General features: G+C 41.8%; 1 protein-coding gene across 37 annotated transcripts in view; it reads left to right on the top strand.

The window, feature by feature from the left end:
* Positions 1-20051, top strand: part of FGGY (FGGY carbohydrate kinase domain containing) — a 309627-nt gene that overhangs the window by 156386 nt on the left and 133190 nt on the right. For 19 of the 37 annotated variants that reach the window (XR_010474282.1, XM_065072026.1, XM_065072063.1 and 16 more), the window contains 2 exons: positions 4306-4441; positions 12326-12407. The exons of 5 other annotated variants lie outside the window; for them this stretch is intronic. The gene's annotated coding sequence lies outside the window, so the exon portion shown is untranslated. Of the gene's footprint in view, positions 1-4305; positions 4442-4683; positions 4946-11071; positions 11095-12325; positions 12408-18424; positions 18802-18894; positions 19029-20051 lie in introns of those variants that run through there. 13 more of the 37 variants (XM_065072064.1, XM_065072040.1, XM_065072039.1 and 10 more) reach the window with 8 other exon arrangements.

The following is a 20051-nucleotide window of genomic DNA, read 5'->3' as shown; positions in this document are numbered from 1 at the left end:
CACTTTGAAAATTGATAGTAATAAATATTTCCACAACATGATTATTTTATATTTGCTGAATGATTAGCATCAAGATGTTTTTAACCTGCTCTTTATATCCAATGATGAAGTAATATCCCTTGTCACTTACCTACAGAAAGCAAAGAAATAGACCAAACCCATTCTTAGAGTAATTTCTTTAACATCATTTGACTTTTAACAGAGAGGGATTTAGGTCTGTGCTGCTTATAATTGTCTTTGCTTCACCTTTCTTTTTGCTATGGATCCTTTTCAAGTGGTTGCTTAAAGGGATCCCAGAAAGACTTGGGCATCGTGCTGCCAATGGATTTGTCTGTAGTAGAACCTGCTTGCCTGTGCCAGGAATGTATTTGTGGTGCACTTATTTTGATTTATGCATTGGAAGATTAAAATTCAGTGCACCTTGGTTGATTATAATTACAGAATTATATCTCTTATCCAGCAATAGTAAATGTGGAAACAGCTGTCCCAAATTGGTCTCTGCCAGGAGAAGGAGAGCAGGCGGTTATCTAGATATCACTGAAGCTGTGTGAGACACTGAAAAACTAAGCAAATCCCCTCAGAACTTAATATTTTTTTCTTTTTTAAGGCATAAAGAGATGTAAGTTTATTATTCAATAGTAGTCAATAAGTGATTTTGAGATTTAGTCTTGTGAATGACTTGTATTCTCCATGACTATTGCTTTTAAATGTTAGCTCTTATCATTACTGCTTGGTATTTGCCACTTAAGCCACCACGTATTGTTTCCTTATCGCTAACTGGTTAACTCCCAAACCCACAAAGACTCATTGCTTTAGAAAGGCTTTTTTTCTGAGGCTGATTTATGCAAAGAGAGTTGTATGAATACTTATAAGGATGCTCTCTTTGAGCAGTAACTCTCTGTTTCAAACACGTAAAAGCTGAGGATACAGTTGAAGCAAATTTAGTTTGTATCGTGTGTACCTTTTGGTTACGCTTGACCAAGTTATACCATTGTTGCAAGAGGTCTCAGTAAGAGAAATATTTGAGTTTCTAGTCTACACTAATTGTGAGACATGGAAAAATTATGATAATACTAGAAACAGGGAGTTCTTCAGATTCAATTTTCAAGAAGACCATTAGAGACCTTTTTCTGATATAATTTCCAATCTTTTCCTACTCAGTTTTGACAATAAATATCCCTTGAGGACAGCAAACATGAATTTATTGAGAATCTTGGATGAGGACTTTTAATGATTTCATTTAAAGAGCTCTTCATTCAATTTTTGCAATCTGTCCGTCTCTTTCTTCAATTCTTTATGCTTTTACTCAAAGAATTCTCCCTTCCAATTAACTGAATGAACCTTAAAATTAAGTAGGGCTGTCACAGGAAGTAAAATGAATATGACTGATTTTTATAATATAAATTAGAAGCAATTACCAGTTTTCTATCTTCATGCTTGCTTGGAAAATTTACACTTAACCCAGCAATACGCCTTAATTAAAGGCCTATCTATCCATCTATATAACCTTCTCTTTCCAGCCAAAGTCCTTCTGTGAGCTGTATTAAATTTACTATGGCTTCGTCTCTTTATTAATAACCTTTTCGTATATTTTCAATTAAGTTTCTGGTCACATTATAGCACTGAGGTAAGAGCTCTCTCTGACCTTTAATAGGATATGGATAATAGAACATCTTTGACTCATGTTCTCCTTTCGTAGCACAACCTCCCACTTTTACTAAAAACATCCATGGAATCTATAGACGGCCAAATGTGCATGTTGCATCCAGAAAGACAACACCAGACTGCAGTAAAATTGGATAGGCACCCATTTGCAATCTCTGAGACTAGAAAGTGCTTAAACAACCTCAGTTTTTCTTAGTTTTATGGCAGACACCAGTGGGAAACTGTGAATGACTCTTAACATGAGATAAAAATGTTTTATTTTGACTGATATTTTCCCTATGGCAAGTCATGCTTCTCCACATGTGAACACTCAGCAGTGCACTGTGGGGCAGAGGCTGCACTTCCTTCCACATGATTAGGACCACACCATATCTGAATTCAGATGTTAATGTTCTGGCATTTGGACACTAAGTAGAATTGGCAATTAATGATATAGAATAGTAAGGGATGTTTCTACTCCCTTCAAACCCAAATTATTTCTGGGTGGGAAGGGTGTATTTGGTAACCAGCCAGAGTTTTGTCAATATGAATATCTGAACCAGCTGCTTTTCTTGCTGTTCTCTCATGGTTGGATTAAGCTGTTCTTTATGTCTTTGTCTTTTTTCTTGTAACCTTAGCTCATGATACTCTTAAGAATTTTACAGCCAGAGGCATCTATCACATATTTCTCTCTTCGTAGGTGACTATCATTTTACTTCATTGAGTATGAAAACCCCAGCTCCTCTTCAACTCCATCTTTTTGTTCCTGAATTAGCCTTTCCCTAATTTAGTTCAACAAATCATATAACCAGCTCAGCTGAAAGTTGCCAAAGCAGAAAGGGACATAATAAGTTAAATTTTCCAAGGTGACATATCTCTGCACTGATTCTTGTTAATATTTCTGTTCCTGTGGATGTCTGAGTGTTTAAGAAACCTCATCTGGCATGTCCACATAAAGTGGGGTCTAAAGATCAAAGCAGTAAATTTGCCCCTGATGAGGCAGAGCTTGATATTTCTGATGGAGAACTTCATCCGTGCATGCCAAGGGAAGAGCTCTGGGACGGGCTGGGCTCCGGGCAGGTTTGCCACTCCTGAAGCAATGTGACTCAGTTGTTCCCACATGGATTTGTCTTATTGACTTGAATGCGTGTTTCACTGAATTACTGGCTGAACCTGCTGGTAAATGTGCTGTATCAAAGCCGTGTGGAGCAATATCTTCCCCAGGCGGGTGCTTGGCTCTGAGCAACGCTTTGGAGGTAGCTGAGATCCACAGATAACGCTCAGAGAGGTTGCGTTATTTCCGAGGCAGTCCAGCCTGGCTTTACATGCATCTTGCCCTGGAGCAGCAGAGTCTAACAGTCACTGTCTGGGCTGGTTCAGCCTTAGTCAGCAGGACTCATGCTTCATCACTGTCCAAACTGAAAACACATTAATCATCATCATCGTTTGTACACCTGTCACGATATCGCCTTCAGCTCTCCCAGTATTTCCAGACCAGTCCACCCATTTCTCAGCTTCTTCCACAATTATTTCCGTACTTCCCTCTGTGTGACAGCCCATGTTCCTGGTATGAACTCCTTGACTTTTTCCACCAGGCTCTGAGTCTTTGCATATTTAGTCTCTCTTAAATACACATTTCAGCTTGTTTTTCTGTGGAACCGAACTTAGTTCTACACAAATTAGGTTTTGCGCCCGTTCTCCTACCTGTTTTCTAATTCCCTATTGGTACTGAAATTGTGGGTTGAGGAACAATCTCTTGTTTACATGCAAAGCATGAAAATACATGCTAAATAATTATGTACATATTTTTCAATTGCTTTCATTGTGATTTTTATTATAATTGTTTTGGTCTTACAATGGAAAGTGGAAGCCGAGTGAGCCAACTTACCAAAGGACTAGACCCTGAATTTCCTCATTCCTGCTCAAGCTAGAACACATGACTGTCTCCTCTGTATGTTCTCCCCTGGAAAATTTTTATTTACAGAAACAGAAGTTCGGAATTTGTATAACTTTGTAGCAGCACTTTCTGCAGTATGTTCAAAATACCTTTTTTTTTTTTTTTTTAATATTCAGGCTATGCCAGCTACATTTCTGCTAAATCATAGTGAAGGGTATTACTGTGAACACTGAATACTTCTCTGCTGTTTTATTTCCCACTGTGAGTTTGCTGTAGTTGCAACCAGGCTGTTCTGTTATTGGGTGTAGGAGGCAGTGGCATAAGAGAAAACATTTATTCTAAAATGTGGTGCACATTGGAAAGAGCCTCCAGAGCCACTTGTCTGGGAATTGCATTCACCCTTGTGTTTCAGGGGCCGTTAATGAAGTGTAGTCCTAATTGCAAAGGAGGGAAGGGACTGTGAAGCAGATCTCTTTCTATGAATGAGGGCACAGTAGGGCAAAGCCAAGGATGGAGCTGCAGTGAGCAGTCCTGGTGCTCTGGGACTGGTCTCCCGTCACCCCCAAAGCAGCAGACTCATCCCCAAGGTGCTGTTGGCTTTGTCGCCGCAGGCTGGAGGGCAAGTGGATCCCAGCATGGCAGTGCCGGGTGCTCTGGAGCTGTAGAGAGAGGCTTCACTGAGAGGTGCTCCATCTCCTCCTGTCACGTGCTGACAGGGAGCTGGCAGCCCACTCTATTTGTCATCACTTTTTTCCTCTCTTCAGGTAAATCCACCTCCCATCCAGTGGCTACTTGCAAACCAGGGCTGAACGTGCCTGAAGGAGAGGACAGAATTGTCTGGGAGACAGACATCAGGATTTCCTCCCCGCTACCCTTCATCAGACTCTGCCAACTCCCCAGGTCAGCCCCTAACTATCAATTTGTTTTCCTGGATAGAATTTTAAAAATAACTCTCGAAGAAGGGAAACCTTTCCCGTAGCTTTCATTTCTGGAATGTAATAATTTCTGGGTCTTACTTCCAGAACAACAGTTCTGCTTACTAAGAGGTGAACACAGGGGTCTAAGGGAACGAACTGAGCCCTGACCCTCTGTCCAAACACTTCTGCATGTGCTTCTGTGTTCATCTCCTTCACCCTGCACAGGAGACATTGAGAGGGACTGAAGACCTGGTAGGAAGAGCCTGGACAAATTGTGCAAAGTGACACATCCTCTGGTTGCTCAAAGGGACACCCTGGAATGCCACAGTGCTGAAATGCCATAGTGCTGGAATGCCGAGGATCTGTGGAAAGAAGTTAAAGAGTAGCAGAGATACCAGGTGGCCTGGAAGGTGGGACACCAAGCCGTTTTGCAAGAGGAGGGCTTGGGCTGGATGAAGAGCCTGAATTTGCTGGAAATTCAGGAGGTGTACGCACAATATTCAGGTTTTTTGGGATTTAATCCAAAATCGTTCCACATTTTCTGTTTTTCAGTAAGCCCTAGTTCTCATATCATCTCATTATGTGAAGCTTTCAGTCTTCAATTAAAAATAATTCAAAATAATTCTACTACTTTTTCAGGTCAGCGAGAAATACTTCAGACAGATAATCCAGGTTGAAAGGTTGAAAGCTTAGTGGGCAAACTGCATCCCTTTGGGGTAATATGCGGGTTCACACATTGGCATTCATTGTATTACTTTTTTAGAAGTCACCAAGAGCCAGTCTGAGCTACAACATGTATTTGGGTTTTTAGGCCATGCATTCTACCTAAAATGCAGTAGATCTGTGAGAGGAAGATAGAACAGCCCAGAAATGGCATCATTTTGACACATGGAAGACAGTGATTCAGTTATTTCACAGGTACATGGACTACTGCAAATACACAGCTCATAAAAATCTTGACAGCATTTAAAGAAGCAGTTTGATAGTGTCAGTCCCCATATCATCATGCCAGCTGGTCATTTTGTTTTGCTATATAAGCAAAAGGCTCAAGGAACAGGTAAGCACTTGGTTGGCCCGAGGAAAAATAACTGTCTTTAGGAAAGAAGCATTGTGCATAAAGCTTTAATTGACATTTCTTCATCTGGATTTGTTCTATGAATGAGGTGAGTACCTCAGTCCCTCAGGGTGCTAATCCAGCACTTCTTGCTGACCTTAAATTGATCTACATAATTTAAACCAAACTGATGCACAAGTGACAGAATTTCTGCTGAGGTAGTGCAGTATGTGCCAGCACTTTTAATATTAATTTTTTTGTGCTGCCTATTTAATCTAGTATCTGATGTGAATGGAAGGGAAAAAAATGATGTGCAACTTATTCCTTGCACCAAAGTCTTAGAGAAGCAAATGTAAATGCACAAGTATGACACAAACTCCCCTTCTGTTAACACACACTCACACAGACTTGTTGGAGTTGCCAAAAGTGTAGTTAGCCAACCTACAGCATGTATACATGTAATTTACTGCAGGGAGGGGACAGGTCTAATTTATGCACTTGGCCCTCAGACCATAGTTTACCTCAATACTTTTCAATGTGCAAATTCTGTAAATCTTACCGAGAGAAAGAATGTCAGCTCACGCCAGGCTCCAGACATGCTGAAAATGTCACTTGCACAGCTGATGACTTGTGTTTAATTTGCTGTCGTGGATGGGCCTGAACCAAACTCTCTTGTTCCAAACATCTCTAAATTTAGGAGGTTTTGGCATCCCAGTCCAGATATGAGTCAATAGTTCTCTGTGTTCCAAAGAATAAGTATTAGGTTGCAAAGGTGGGAGTCGTTATGTAAATGGGATAATATAGAGGAATATCCATATTAATACTTCTGTTATGCCTTGGAGCTAGAGGTTTGCCAAGGCTTAAGTGGACTCAGGATGAGCTGGACACATCCAATTAATATAAATAATATGGCTTTTCTTGAACAAATGTGTCTCCTTGGTGCACATTACAGCTGTTGAGTGTTCCAGTTCTGCTGCATCTGGTCGTTGGAGTTTTAGAAATGTGTATTCTAGTGTTGAATCCCACTCTTATTTCTGATTTTGTTCAGTACTAAATAAATGGGTTCTGATTTTCACTGCTTCTGTCAGCAAAGTAAAAAATATTGATGTGTGTCATTGATGGATATACAGGCCCTAGACGAAAAACCTACAGAATATGAAATTAAGAATCATGTGTCCATATGCAAAGTAAGTGCATTAGACCTCCCATCTCTTTCCTGATGTCACTACTCTATTCAGAGTTTCTATATCATGTAAATGTCTGTTACAGCTTCTCTCAGTGTAACACCTGAATTTCCTCCATTGATGCCGTAGCTGGTATCTAACATGTTCTGCTGCATTTCTCTCTTGTCTGGAGGGAAACCATCTGTGTGGTTTATCCTGGGGCTCGGGTGCCGGCTCAACCATAGTAGGTGGAAGGTGAATGCCTTGAGCTGTGCACTTGTACTTTGTGCTTCGAAGATGCACTGTGCGTTTTGGTCAAGTGTGCAATTCCGCTCAGTTTTAAGGAAAGGAGTCTCCACCGTCATCTCCACCTCCATTTGCTGCATGGGGCCCCTAACTGGAATTGCTCTTTCCAGTCCAATGGTCCCTTACTGCTGTGAACCATGCTGGTTATATTGCGGTGGAAGAAGCAGTTTGTCCCTTTTTCTGTGCTGTCTGAACTGCTATGCATGTTGAATTGCTCACACATGGAAGCAGTAGGCAGTATAATAGAGTGAGCACAATGTACAACATGCGGATCAGCTTAGCCTGTTGGATCAGTGACACTTTGCAGCAGAATACAAACTGCTTATTCTTTTACACAGCTGTTCTCCCAAGCATTTTAAGCATACGATAGCCCTCAGCGTGCAGGAGATTTACGTATTTCACTTCCATTGACATGGTAGAAAAGACCCTCCTCACTTGCAGATTTGTTCTTTTAATAGGCATCCAGCACAAATGGGAATTAAGTACATGTGTATGTCCAACAGAGAGCAGACCAGAACCAGCTGTAGGCACAAATAACTGCTTAGGAGGCCCATTTTTTTGTGCTGATTTGGTAACTCACAGGACAGCCAAATCTTCCTTTTTAGGAATGGGAAGAACAGGAAAATTAGAGGACCTCATCTTCAGATTGTATCACCCGTGGAAGAGGAGAGTCAGCAGGGAGAGAACTCTCCCCATGAGGTTCTCCTCTCCCTGCTAGAGCAGCTGGAGCAAATCAGGTTCATCGTGGGCAAACGTGAGCTCATTTTGCCTCTCCTCCAAGCTGGCAGAGAAGTCGGGGTGTTTCAGGCTCTGAGTCAATGCTGTGATAACTTCCTCGCGTGACTTTCTAATTGGAGTTGGAGATCCTTCAAGATACTGAATGTCTGTGGCACAGACATGCTTCTCGCTGTCTTCGTTGTCTTATGCTCCAAACCTTTTAAAATCATAAATCTAAGTCCAATGTATTGCAAATGGTAGAAGGACAATGTGGATTTTGGGAGAGAGAAGTAATGCTCTGTATGCCTTCTTGCTCTTGGGAGTTGCAGAAGTGAGTCACCTGCATTGGATAATGACAACGCAAGCACAAGGAACACAGTCCTCAGCAAAGTCCTTTTGGAATTAGCCACACAAAAAGTTGAATCTTAAAGACAAAAGGCAATGGTATTAGAAGGAACGAAGTGTCAATGACTGGAGACCTTAATTTGATGCCAATGATATCTCAGAGTAAGCAATTTCCCAGAGGACTGTCGGAGATGTGAAATGAATTGTAAGAGCTGCTTCACAGGCATTTGTGGGCACACACACCTGCTTACAGCAAGGGAAAAGACAGTGCGTAAATGTCTGGAATATTACATAAAAGCTGTCTGGTAGACTAGGCAGAGCAATTAAAATCCATCTCGCTTAAACGAACCCTGAGTGCAGGTCAAACAAATCTAATTTTTATTGTTCCTTAAGGAGATGTCTGTGTAGGAGACAAAAGTGGGATGCAGCCGTCAGGTTAAAAAATCAAGATGCCTTTAAAAAATTAAATGTTCACAATAGTGCTACAGCAAGCTAGATAAATGATATATTACAGCGATGGTTTAAAACTAATTGATGACTAATGTTGTAATGCATTTGTAGCTACACTGATCTATTATATATCTTGGCCAAACTGAAGGGACACTTCAAGGAGAAAAATTGCTAACTGTTTTAACCTGATGGAACTTGGGGAAAAAATAGTTACTTTAAGAGATAAATGGAAAGGTTGTAACCTCCTAATGTACATCCGGGTCTTGCAATGCAAAATCAAATTATCATTAAACAGAATGAGATCTGTGATGGAATTAAAAGAACTACAAACCAGCATGGAATTTTCCATAGAGAAATACAATATCCCAGTTTGAGCTGGGACCATTAGCTAAAAAGCTGCCTGGCTAAAGAACTGGTGTGACGAGTTGGTACGGAATTGTTTTGCTCTAAAATAAAAGTTAATTTAATTGGACACTGCAGGAAAAATGTAAGCATATTTACAGCAATTTACATATGTAAGACATTCTAGAAACATTACTTAATTAGTGTATAAATAATTAACAATTTACCCTGAGTAACACGTGTCTCTCATACTCTTGGAGGGGAGACAGGAAGCCTCATTTTCCCATCTTCATTTTTGTCATGCCTGAGGCTCATGCCCGCTGGGTTTTACCCTTACAGTTGGAATTCAGAGAAGATGTCAGTCAGGCTCTGCTTATTTTCACATCTAATTCATGCAAACCCCAGGTTTCCTCCTGAGGCGGTAAACTGGCCCAGATTTGCTTCAAAGTTTGGCCTGAGTTCAGTGAATGACTCACTTTAACTAAGGTACATCCATCTTCCTGCCTGAAATGCAATATGGGAAGTTGTCAAAGAGCAGATACCCCCATAGAACCGGAGCTTATAGATTCACCACCTTAAGAACCAAAAGGAATAGCTTGTTTTATCCCTGGCTTTCCCGTGACCCACTATTAAGGACATTGAGTGGGTGTAATAATAATATCTTTACTCAACCCTGGGTACCGATGTGGGTTTTTGCAAGCTAAACAGGCTGCAAAGGGCTGAGATGTGTTGCTGGGAGCTGGACTGGGAGGATTCGCAGGCAGTGAGCCCCCGTGGTCTTAGCTCTGTGGAATAAATATGGGAACAGGTTACAAATGAAGAGAACATTTATGGGTCCCTGCTAAAATATGGATTACCTTGAAAAGGCTGGGATTAAAAGGCCAAAAATGCCACTGCGATCCTTAGCCTTAGTCTCAACCTCTGCATTGATTCCCTTAAATAGGAATGTGATATGTGAGAGCAGGCTCACAAAGGCAGCCCTGACTACAAGCGACACTAATTTTCTTTTGGTTGAGAATAAGTTAATGTAGCACGAACATGACCAGCCTGTGATACTGACTGAGAGCAATGTATTCCTCCATGAGAAATTATCTTTCCAGTGGGAAGGGAAATGCTTGCAATACCAAATTGCAAATATTTTGTACTCTGAAGGATTTGATGTTCCAAAACCTCCATATATTTTAACTGCTGTATATTCAACTATGTCCTTTGCATTCATTCACTTTCGAAGCCAAATACACTGGCAGCATATTACAAAAATAGTTCCCTAACTCAAGATGGAGCAGCTGAAGTCTTAAGTCCAAAGATCTTTCTTTTGAAGTGAGACATTAGTCTTGGGTGAAAATTTTAAGCTATGTAGATCAGGGCATTGGTGTCAGTTTTCAGCGTTAGAAGCTCAGTGATACAAGTACTATGGAGCTGACTTAGAACGTAGATTTTCTCAAGGGATGATAAACAGGCACATCCACAGCTCTATCTGGGATTTCTTTCCCTCCACTAACGTATGTAAAATAAACTACGTCTAACAGATATTTTTCCTTCCATGTCAAGCTGACTTCCTAAAGCTTAGTTCTGAGTAAATAATTTGTGGATGGGCATTTTTTTTTAATGCAGAAAATGCATACAAAATAGCTTTAGATGAAAATGTTAGCTGCCAGCTAATTTAAAACCAATAAAGTAAGAGAAAAAACCTAAGTAAACTTGAAGCACGGCACTAGCTGATCAGATCGACTGTAATAGGTGGTCGAAAGTAATAGGTGTATTCTACGGAACTTGCTTCATTCAATAAAAGCTGCTTCTCCCACCTCCCAGCTCTTCAAAGCTTACTTTAAGATTTTTGGGGGTAGAAATTGGAGTTACAGCAGTAACATCCCATGATATTTCCATTATTAGAATGTACTGTAGGTAAGGAAACTGTTCTCCTGTTTGGATCACACTCGTAAACAATGATCCCGACAGTTCTTGGAGAGGGTGGAGTTACGTACCCAGTGTCATACTCCTCCTATTTTTGAAACAATCAAACATAAAATAGCCTAAAATAAGAGTGAAGTTACCATTTATTTCTTTTCTTAATTGTTTATCTTGCTTTCTAACAACATTTCCTAGCTGTGGCTGACAGAAATGGCAAAAATTTACAGTATTTCTGATTTTTGTTGTGTCTTGCTTTCAGTTTTTCAGACTGGTCAACGACTCAAAATGTTAATTACAGCTGTGATGGCTTTATCATTACTTCAGAAAGACAAACTGTAAAATCCAAAGGTTAGCAAACAGAATGTGAGCTTAAAGAATGCTTAAAGCCGTTTTCTTCTGCTGCTTGTGCTTAGCACTGGAAGAGACTCTGCATCGCAGCTGGCTTCTGTGCACAGATTATATGTTTTAATTTACAGATAAGCATTTGATCCATTTGAGTTATGCTAAGGTTTTAGGATTGTCAGATTAGTGTAAGCATGCAAGTAGTAAATTTAAAATGTACCTCTGATGGTTCTATATGTTTATTGTCTTTTTCCATGTTCTTTCTAGTGTTATGTCAATAGTCTAAAGGAGTTTGTATTGTGCTGCACTGAATATTCTGACTCGTAAGAGAGCTCAGCATTGGGTACATTATTTATCAGCTCACCGCTGACAAAAGCTATCACATTCTTCTTCCCTCTTGACCCAAACTTGATTAATCTTTCCATAATTTTGGCTCTGATATGGTTTTGAAACAGTGTTGGTTTTCCCAGGAAGCCTTAAGTAAGAACCAAGGCATCTGCTTCCTGCTGTTTGGGAAGCTCAAACAAGTACAGAGGGAATGGAATAATCTCCCCCAGACCTCTGACAGCATCACATTTCCACTGTTTGCATCTCTTCCCTGCCTCACAGTGCCCGGTACGTGTAGCACTGACAGGAAAACCTGGGGAAACTCCTGTTTGCTGGGCCATGACCTATGAAGCTGCATGACTTTAGGAAAGAGCAGGTTAGCTCCAGGAGGAGGGAAGTGTTACAGCTCTTTTTTCTCTGATTCGGCACAGAAATCAGAAATTTTCAACATCAGTGTGTATACGCTGATTTCCATGTGTCATGCAAAGCAGAAATCCAAACCACTATGTGAGATCAGTCATGTCCAAAATATTTAAAGCTACCTAAAGTGTTGGAAAATTAACATATTACATTTTTCTCCAGAGTCCTGAGTGATGCAGACATTCTGTTAATCATATATTACAAACTCAGGCAATACGTTAAGTTTGTAAAATAGATTTATATAACAAAGGTTAAGCAGAATTAACTGGACCCACAAATGTCTTTCTACTTACAGCTGTCTAAAACTGTTTCATTACATTTCTTTGAGTTTTGTCCTGTTTTGCTGAGACCACCTACTGGCAATGTATCTGTAAGGAAGGAAAAAAAGCAAGAAATTCTGATGTGTAAGATGTACAAACTAAATCCTGTGACGTTTTTGAATGTTCCTAAATGCCAGACTAAAACATCCCTCCAACGGTTTCTTTTACAGACTTTCCTTGTTCCAGAAGCTTGGCTTGAGTTAGGAGGAAAGCCCATAACTGTCCCTTAAGAGTCAAATTGCATCAGTCCGGGTAAGATGTTGGGCCAAATTCTTTAATGGTGTAATTCCATGAAAATCAGAAATACTACACCAGGGCTGTATCTGCCCCATGGTAGAAAATTATCTGCCTAGAGTCAAGACTTTTGGAAACAGTATCATATTTTAATTATAAGCAGACAATTTGCTTTGGGTTGTATACAGAGCATGAAAATATAACTGCTATAGGAACTAGCTACATATATGGTGATTTTATCCCTGTTTCTGTGGCTGTTTGGTTTGTGTATGATTTGCAGGTGGCAAAATGATCCTACAAACATTTTTTTAATGTACTTGAATGAACCCCTGTCATATTTAAGATTTTTAAATATTGCAGTGCTGGATTTAGAACATCATTTGTACATTTTGCAATGAGTTCATCAGAAAGGCTGTATGTTGTTTATAATCTGGGAAGTCCAGATTCCAGTTAACAATCTTACCCTTGAAGAACCGACAATTATATTTTTTATGAATTAACAAATGCTGATTGTACTTTTTACTCCCATGACCGTGTTCAGTAGTTTCGGAATTCAAAGGGCAAAACAGGATCTGCCTTTTGTAGAAAGTCCCAGTCACGGTGACAGGACACACTGCTTGAAGTACTGTTGAGTCTTCTTCAACCCTTCTCCACGCTGACTGCATTTTGGCATCACTGTATGATATTTCACCACTGTAACAAACTGCTTCATGTAAACTGGTCATATTCAATGGAAAAAAAGTCTTGAAAGGATGTTGCAGAAAAATCTTTAACCTCTGTTATTTTTCATGAGAAGTAAGGTATTGTGAAATTTAAGGAGCTTGACAGATTTTCACAGCTTGGCTTGTGAAATTCTTTTCCAGCTCAACAGATTGTGATTTCACGATCTTGCACATCTGCATTTTGCCATGGAGTTATGATAGAGGATGTCTCTGGCAACTCAGAGCAGGGCAGCATGTCTGCTCCAATCCACTAGGAGTCCTGCCCTCACTAAAGCACCTTCTGTTCCACCAGGCAAAGGCCGCACGGGTGGAGTTAGCCCTGACATCAGTGGTCTCAGGAATTAATTGAATATAAATGTTAATAATAAAGTCATATTTCTAATAGTTAAGGAGGGTAAAGGGACATGCAAAAGTTGCAGGGCAATCTGTCCAGTGTCTTCACAGACCAAATCTGTCTTTTCCTTCACCTACTCTGTGGAGACCTGGCGGTCTTCCCAGATGATGAAAACCTGACTTTAAGCCGGAATTTTTTCAGCATTCACACCACAGAAGGAGAGTTTATAAAGGTGGCTGGCAAGAATCAGGTGCATTTCCCCTTTCTGTATCACCATATGGCAACAAAGTCATCCTATTTTCCCACTGGGATCACACAGCGTCACAGAACTTCACTTATTTGTATGGTATTGGCAGTGTGGTTTCGAAAGAAAAATCCCTGTGCTGTCTGGAATGCTCAACTGTTGGGTACCAGAGTCAGAAAACATCCTGCCTGTCGTGAACATTAGGAAAACAGAGCAGCCCTGACTCCAGTGCCAAGTGGTTTTTTGGAAGTCTGACTCCTCTGAGAATAGAAGAATATTGGTATCCAGCCAAGAGGGCGGGCAGCAACAGGCCCTGGGCAAGACACTGGAATTTTGGTGGAGCCTGAAATATTGTGTGGTTCTTTGTATCGGCTTCTGACTTTTGTATTAAAAGGTGAGCTACTCGAAACGTAGGAAATAGGTCACGAATTGGTAAAATCTAAATTATTTTTCTAGCTATATTTAAAGCTGTGTAAAATGGGGATTTCCCTTTTCAGCTGCTTTAGTATCTAACAATAACTTAACATCTCTGTTAAAAACAGAAGAAGTTGCCCAAAGGAAATTTCCTTTTTTTCCTATTGTACACTCAAAAATTCCGTCTTGTCACTGTATAGTATTCAGTTGTTTTATACTTCCCCATTTCCCTGTTTGAATGAATAGTCCGAGTTTCATCCACAGTATTCCCCAGCTTCTATTTCCTATACCAGTGTTGTACTGCTGCTTAAAAACGAGATTGAAAACCACCCTTAGATGATTGTATGAACTGCCTAAACAAGTACATGTTACATGGTCCTTTATAAATATTTTTTTTCCTTCAATTGGTATGCTAATCAATACCTAAGTAAGTGGAATTTTTGAATGTTCAAAGATCCATTTACTCCTCTATAAGTAAAACAATTTGCTTATCTGCTTGTTTTGTTTTGGTACAGGGTTCGGTTTTAGAGGAGGTTTTCTGCATAGAAATTATTGAAAATGCCACACGTAAGTGGGAAAGTTACAATAGAGGAGATTGCATATAGAGATAGATTTTATATTATTCATTTCCTCTTTATCTTAAATTTAGAAAGATTTGAGAGATAATAGATTAGGTCCTTTTGTGGCTTTATTTCCAGTGTTGCAAAGCAGTTCAATGGCCAGCATGGTCTCTAAGATTCCTGTATCTTGGAAAAAACTAAGATCATGTGAAGTTGTCTTAGCGATGCTACTGAATGATAGTGCATGAGAATGTGTCCCGACAATCTCTCTTGTATCTGTGTTGAAGTTTGGCACTGAGACTGTGTAAGAACTGGTGGTTTTTTTGGTTTTGGTATTTTCTTCCCCCCTGTGGTGGTAGTTTCCATTATAATATGTACCCACACTTTCTGATTTGAAGCCCAAAATAAAGTCCCAAAGCTGTATCTATTCAGCCTCTGGGGTTGAAATGCAGCCCGGTGGACTGAAAGATCTTGTCTGGTATATCTGAGAATCTGGTATATTTGAGAATTCACCTTACCTATTTTTTGCAAAATGCCCTGTCAGCCTGCAAAGCCAGGCCCAGAATGGCTGTGGTGGGCAATTCAGTAAAACATCCTGCATGTGGTTTTTTCCGGGGGCATCTCACATGTGCACTCCTGCAGTGATGGTTCACACTAACACTCAGCAGCTGCAGCCACGGAGGCCAAGAGACGTTTTTGTGTTGATCTCAGTGAAGCGGGACTGTATCTTTATTTCCTCAACAAGGCTGGAAAATGTGCATTCTGTCTCTTTCCCCTTCGCACACATATTTTCTTTTCTTTATAGAACAAGTCGTTTGTCTTTATCTCACCATTCACCTCTCTCTTTGATTGCAGTTAATGGAATTGTCACCTTTATGCACTCATGTTCCATTTCTCAACCTGTCTGGACTTTGGCCTCCAAAGGTTACCACTGCTAGTGAAGTAATATGATTAAGTGAGTCTTTTTAGACAGATTTATGCAAGATTTCTTCCCCAGCAAGTGTCACATCTAGTCTAGTTCTGCAAAAGAGAATATTTCAAAGATGCCAACTGTCATCTAAAACCAGTAAATCGTTCTGCTGTGGTGGTTGAGAGGACTGCCGGCCAGCTCAGAGCAAGGCTGATTTACACTACCTGAAGCTGTATCCCTACAGGCCTTTGTTAATACAGGAAAAAAAGAATGTTCCTGTCTCACAGAAAGCACATTTAAAATGTAATTTTCATTATTTACTCTGTAATGAAAAGACAAAAGGGTATATTTTAAGTGAATCTGTCCAGAATCTTGGAAAAAGAGGGAGGTTCTTTGAAGCAGTAATATCTGAAGTAAAACTACAGCAGCCACACTCTAAACAGAAAACGTAGTCTTGTGTTCCATTTAAGGTACATATGGCTACAAGATATTTTCAAGTTTGTAGAAAGATTTTGAAATTACAGGATTCACTGCACACATATCTACTCTTCCTGCATTTGATACAAGGCACAAATTTATCATCATTATTCTGTGCTAATATAACACCTCTTAACCCTCAGCTTTCAGAATATTTCAAAGGAGTAATGAATTAAGCCTCATATGATCTTGGAAATATGTGATAAACTAAACTTTGATTCTTTTATAAAAAAAAAAGCATTTTCACGACTTTGATTTTGGAGGCTGGAGATCTTGTAACTGTTCTTGAAAATACCTTCATTTGTCACCCCCTTGGAAAGAAACCATGTGATTGCTAGAGAAGTGTAGTGAGATGGAAAAATGTATTAAGGAAAGTCTGTACACTTGTCTGTACTTAAGTTTTTTTTTTAATGCTATTTATTGGAGAAAAAAGACTTGGATAAATCAAGGTACTAATGTGATATAGGTGTAAAAGAGACAAAATTGATCCCTGTCTGTAACTAAAAGGGTGCACAGGGAATTATTATTAGCACTGTACAAGTCAATAGCAAGAAATCACTATGAACATCACACATTATGTTGGGCTATGATCACTCTCATGTTCAGAAAAGATGAATTCTGACTGAAACAAGTACAGAGAAAGCTGATTAGATAATCCAAAACTCGCTGCTATGAAAGAAAATCTAATGATTAATGTTTAACTTGGCGAAACAAAAGAAAGGATTTAAATGGTGTCTACAAATACACTGTGGAAGGAAGACAAGAATTATTTATATTAAATTGTCACCAGTCTGTGACTGGTGGCACAGAAATAATGAAATTTGTTTTTAATGAACAGAGGAATAAGATTCTGGAACAAAACAGTGAAGAAGGGAGAGAGTGGGGAGGGGAAGAGCAAGAACTATAAACTGGAGCTCAGCATATGTATGGAAAGGTTTATAGGATTTGATTGTCAGAGATAGTAGAAGCACACTCAGGTCCATTTCTCTGGGCTTCATTTTACTGCTTTTCAGCTGAACAAAACATTTTGGTCTATCTATAGTCACAGTACTTTGGTTTGGGCCACTGAACTAACGTGAAACAGCTTGTTTGTGCCTCTGAACTTTATACTTTCCACTGCACGTTTCCTTGGTCGAGGCGATATCCTTGTACCACGGTTTGTTCCCAGGGGCCGGGTGTCTGACTCAGATCGGGGTGTACACGTCTCCAAAGAGACATTCACATCTCGGCCCAGGAGGTGCAGACCTCCCGGAGAGCAAAGCCGAGCGTGAGAGCACATGCTCCCACCCTGCAATGAGCTGACTTGGAATTACAGTCAGGAGAGTGGTATTTAAAAAAAAAAAAATCTATCAAAGCAAAACATTTGGATTAATGCAAGAAAACTCCAAATACTTCAGTCTGGGTCTGATGTCCTTTCTTACCCAGCCTGGACACACAAGGTATTCCCAGTGGAAAGTCAGTTTTCACCCAGTTTTGTAGAAGTGGTGATTTCCATCAGAAAATCATTCCAACGGAAAATTACTAACTGGTTCTAATACAAAGTGACTAGTGAAGCTCTCAAAATGATTCAATGGCAAAGCTGGAATGAGAACCCACAGCTCCCAACCACGAACCCTGTGCTCTGACCACAAGACAACACTCATCTTTCCCTGAGCAAGGTTGTTCCTGCAGAATTTCTGCCTGGGCCTAAGTGGGAAAACTCTGGACGTGTTGCAAGACAGCTTTTTGCTATAATATTTCCTGCTGTAGAATATTTGGGGGATAACAGGGAAAAAAAAATCCGTGGTGGCTCCCTGGGGCATCTTGAGAAGCGTTGGGACACGGTGGGAGTGTGAGGGTTTCCACCCGCTCCTCCCTGCGTGGGTCAGTGAGGGACGTGGTGCTGGCCCATTTTCAAGGGATGCATTTGAGTGGGTTCTGCTGCCCTGTCCTGCATTTTCAACAAATCTTAAATGAAATCGGAGTTTATTCCTCACATCAGGAATTTTCCACCTTTTCAGGTAAAACTCCCAAATGGAGTAACCCACAGAGAAAACTCATCTCATGGCTTGCTGCCCTGTTTTATTTATTTAAGAAGCAATTATGTATTTATGGGTCAAGGAGGGGGATGATTCAGACTGTCCTTGGTCCAGACATACCCTTCTGCTTGATTCCTTGTGTTTATTCTTCCCCTGGCGCTTGGTGTGGCTTCTTACACTGCTTAAAAGTTAAATGCTTCTGAACCCCCCAGTATTTCTGCAATCTTACAAGGCAACGGCGCTGCAGCTGAGAAACACGACTTAGCAACGTCTCCTTTAACGAAAAGACCCAACCCCCTTCCTTGTTTCTGTTTTATTCGCTTTTAAATAAAGGAGAAATACGATTCCCTTTCCGAGGCAAAAGCACTGGTATCAGTTGAATTCCTGACAGGGCACAGCGCTCGCCGGGCTCTCCAGGGCAGCGCAGCTCGACAGCTCCGCCTGACACACAGCAGAGCCCGGGCCCAGCTCCACACGCGGGCCCCCAAATGCAAACCAGATGCCGGCACCAGCCGGCGCGGCCTTCAAAGGCGAGCGGGGGAGGTTCGGCCTCTCCCGCCTCTCCTTCCCCGCCCCACCGCGGGAGGGGGGACGGCAGCGCAAGCGCGGGGGGAGAAGGAGGGCGGTGGGCTTCCCGGCAGCGGCCGGCGGTCGGGAAATTGCCCTGTCAGGAAAAGCGCGGTTTCTGTAGCCCGCTCCCTGCGCAGCTAATATAGTGTTTGAGTTTGGACAAGTAAGTGACTGGCAGTCGCCAGGCCCCGGTGGCCGCCGGCCGGGCGGGCTCTGCTCAGCCCCCGCGCGCCCCCTCAGCCCCCGCGCGCCGCCGCCGGCCGTTGCGGCCGTTAACGGTGGTCGCGCGAGCAGGCGGCCTCGTCAGGCACCGCCGGGCTTCCCACCCAGCCCGGCCCCCTCTCTAGGGCTCCGCGGTGACGTTCAGAAAACTCCTTCCCCGTTCGTGAGGTGCTCGCTGCTGGTTGAGAAACTCCGTCGCGTTTGCGGTGTTGAGTTTTAATTAAAAGCCCTGTGGTGTCTGCGTGTAACACCCCCCCGCTGGCTTTTTCCCCAGGGAACCCCCCCCCTCGCTGCGCCCCCGGGCTGCATGTGGCTTGTTCAGGGCGTGTGTTGAAACCGTTCTTAGTCGCTGTCAGAGCCTGGTTTTTGTGTAGCTGGTGGAGCATTATAGGATTTACATTCTCATCTCCCCGCTTGGCTTCCCAAAGTTTGCTTTTACTGATGTTTCTCAACAGCACAGCCTATATATAACGCCTGAATTTAATGAGAACGGGTCTGCCCTTTTTCACAGGCCCTTGGCATTGACAGGCCCTCCTCGGGGGGTGTGCGGTGCCTGGGAAGGCACTGGATGTTTTGCAGGGCTGGTGCGGGCACATGGCGGCCTCCCCGTGCCTCCTCCTGCGGACCTTGGTGTAGGAGTCACCATCTTTCCTCCTGCCTTTCCCTCAGCTTTAAATGGCGGCACTTGGGTGACCTGATGTAGGCAGAAGGGACACCATACATCACATACTTGCTTAATCCTCCAAATCCCTGGGAGGTTTCCATAAATGTGTTTCTTGCCCTTACTCAAGTTGGTGGTTTCCAGCCTTGTATCTCTGGCACTGGTATCCTCTCGCCTCCTCCTTCCTCCTCTTGCTCGCACTGTCCTTTTGCAGCTCCGCTTTCTCACACCTTTGTAGCACCGTCTTCTCTACGTGGCAGTTGCTCCTGCGTTCTCATAAAGCTTATGGACTGGCATGCAGCCCACCCCAATAACCTGGTGAAATTTACTTGTGCTTGGCTCCAGACACCCCTGGAATGGCTGTCTTCCTTGCTAGTGATGTGCTCTGCACCCCTTAGGAACTGGTGACCTGGCAGATTCTTTTTCATCTGAGGTGCCTGGGATTTGTTAGCTAGTTTAAGAAATTTAGCGTCAGTGCTTCTTCTCTGGAGAACACTTAAGAAATGAATGGAGAAAGCAGGGCTCTCTCC

Source organism: Columba livia, chromosome 8 (genome assembly GCF_036013475.1).
Source record: "Columba livia isolate bColLiv1 breed racing homer chromosome 8, bColLiv1.pat.W.v2, whole genome shotgun sequence".
In the NCBI taxonomy this organism is placed as follows: domain Eukaryota; kingdom Metazoa; phylum Chordata; class Aves; order Columbiformes; family Columbidae; genus Columba; species Columba livia.
Note: the sequence above shows the minus strand (reverse complement) of the source record. Positions and strands in the feature narration are given on the sequence as shown.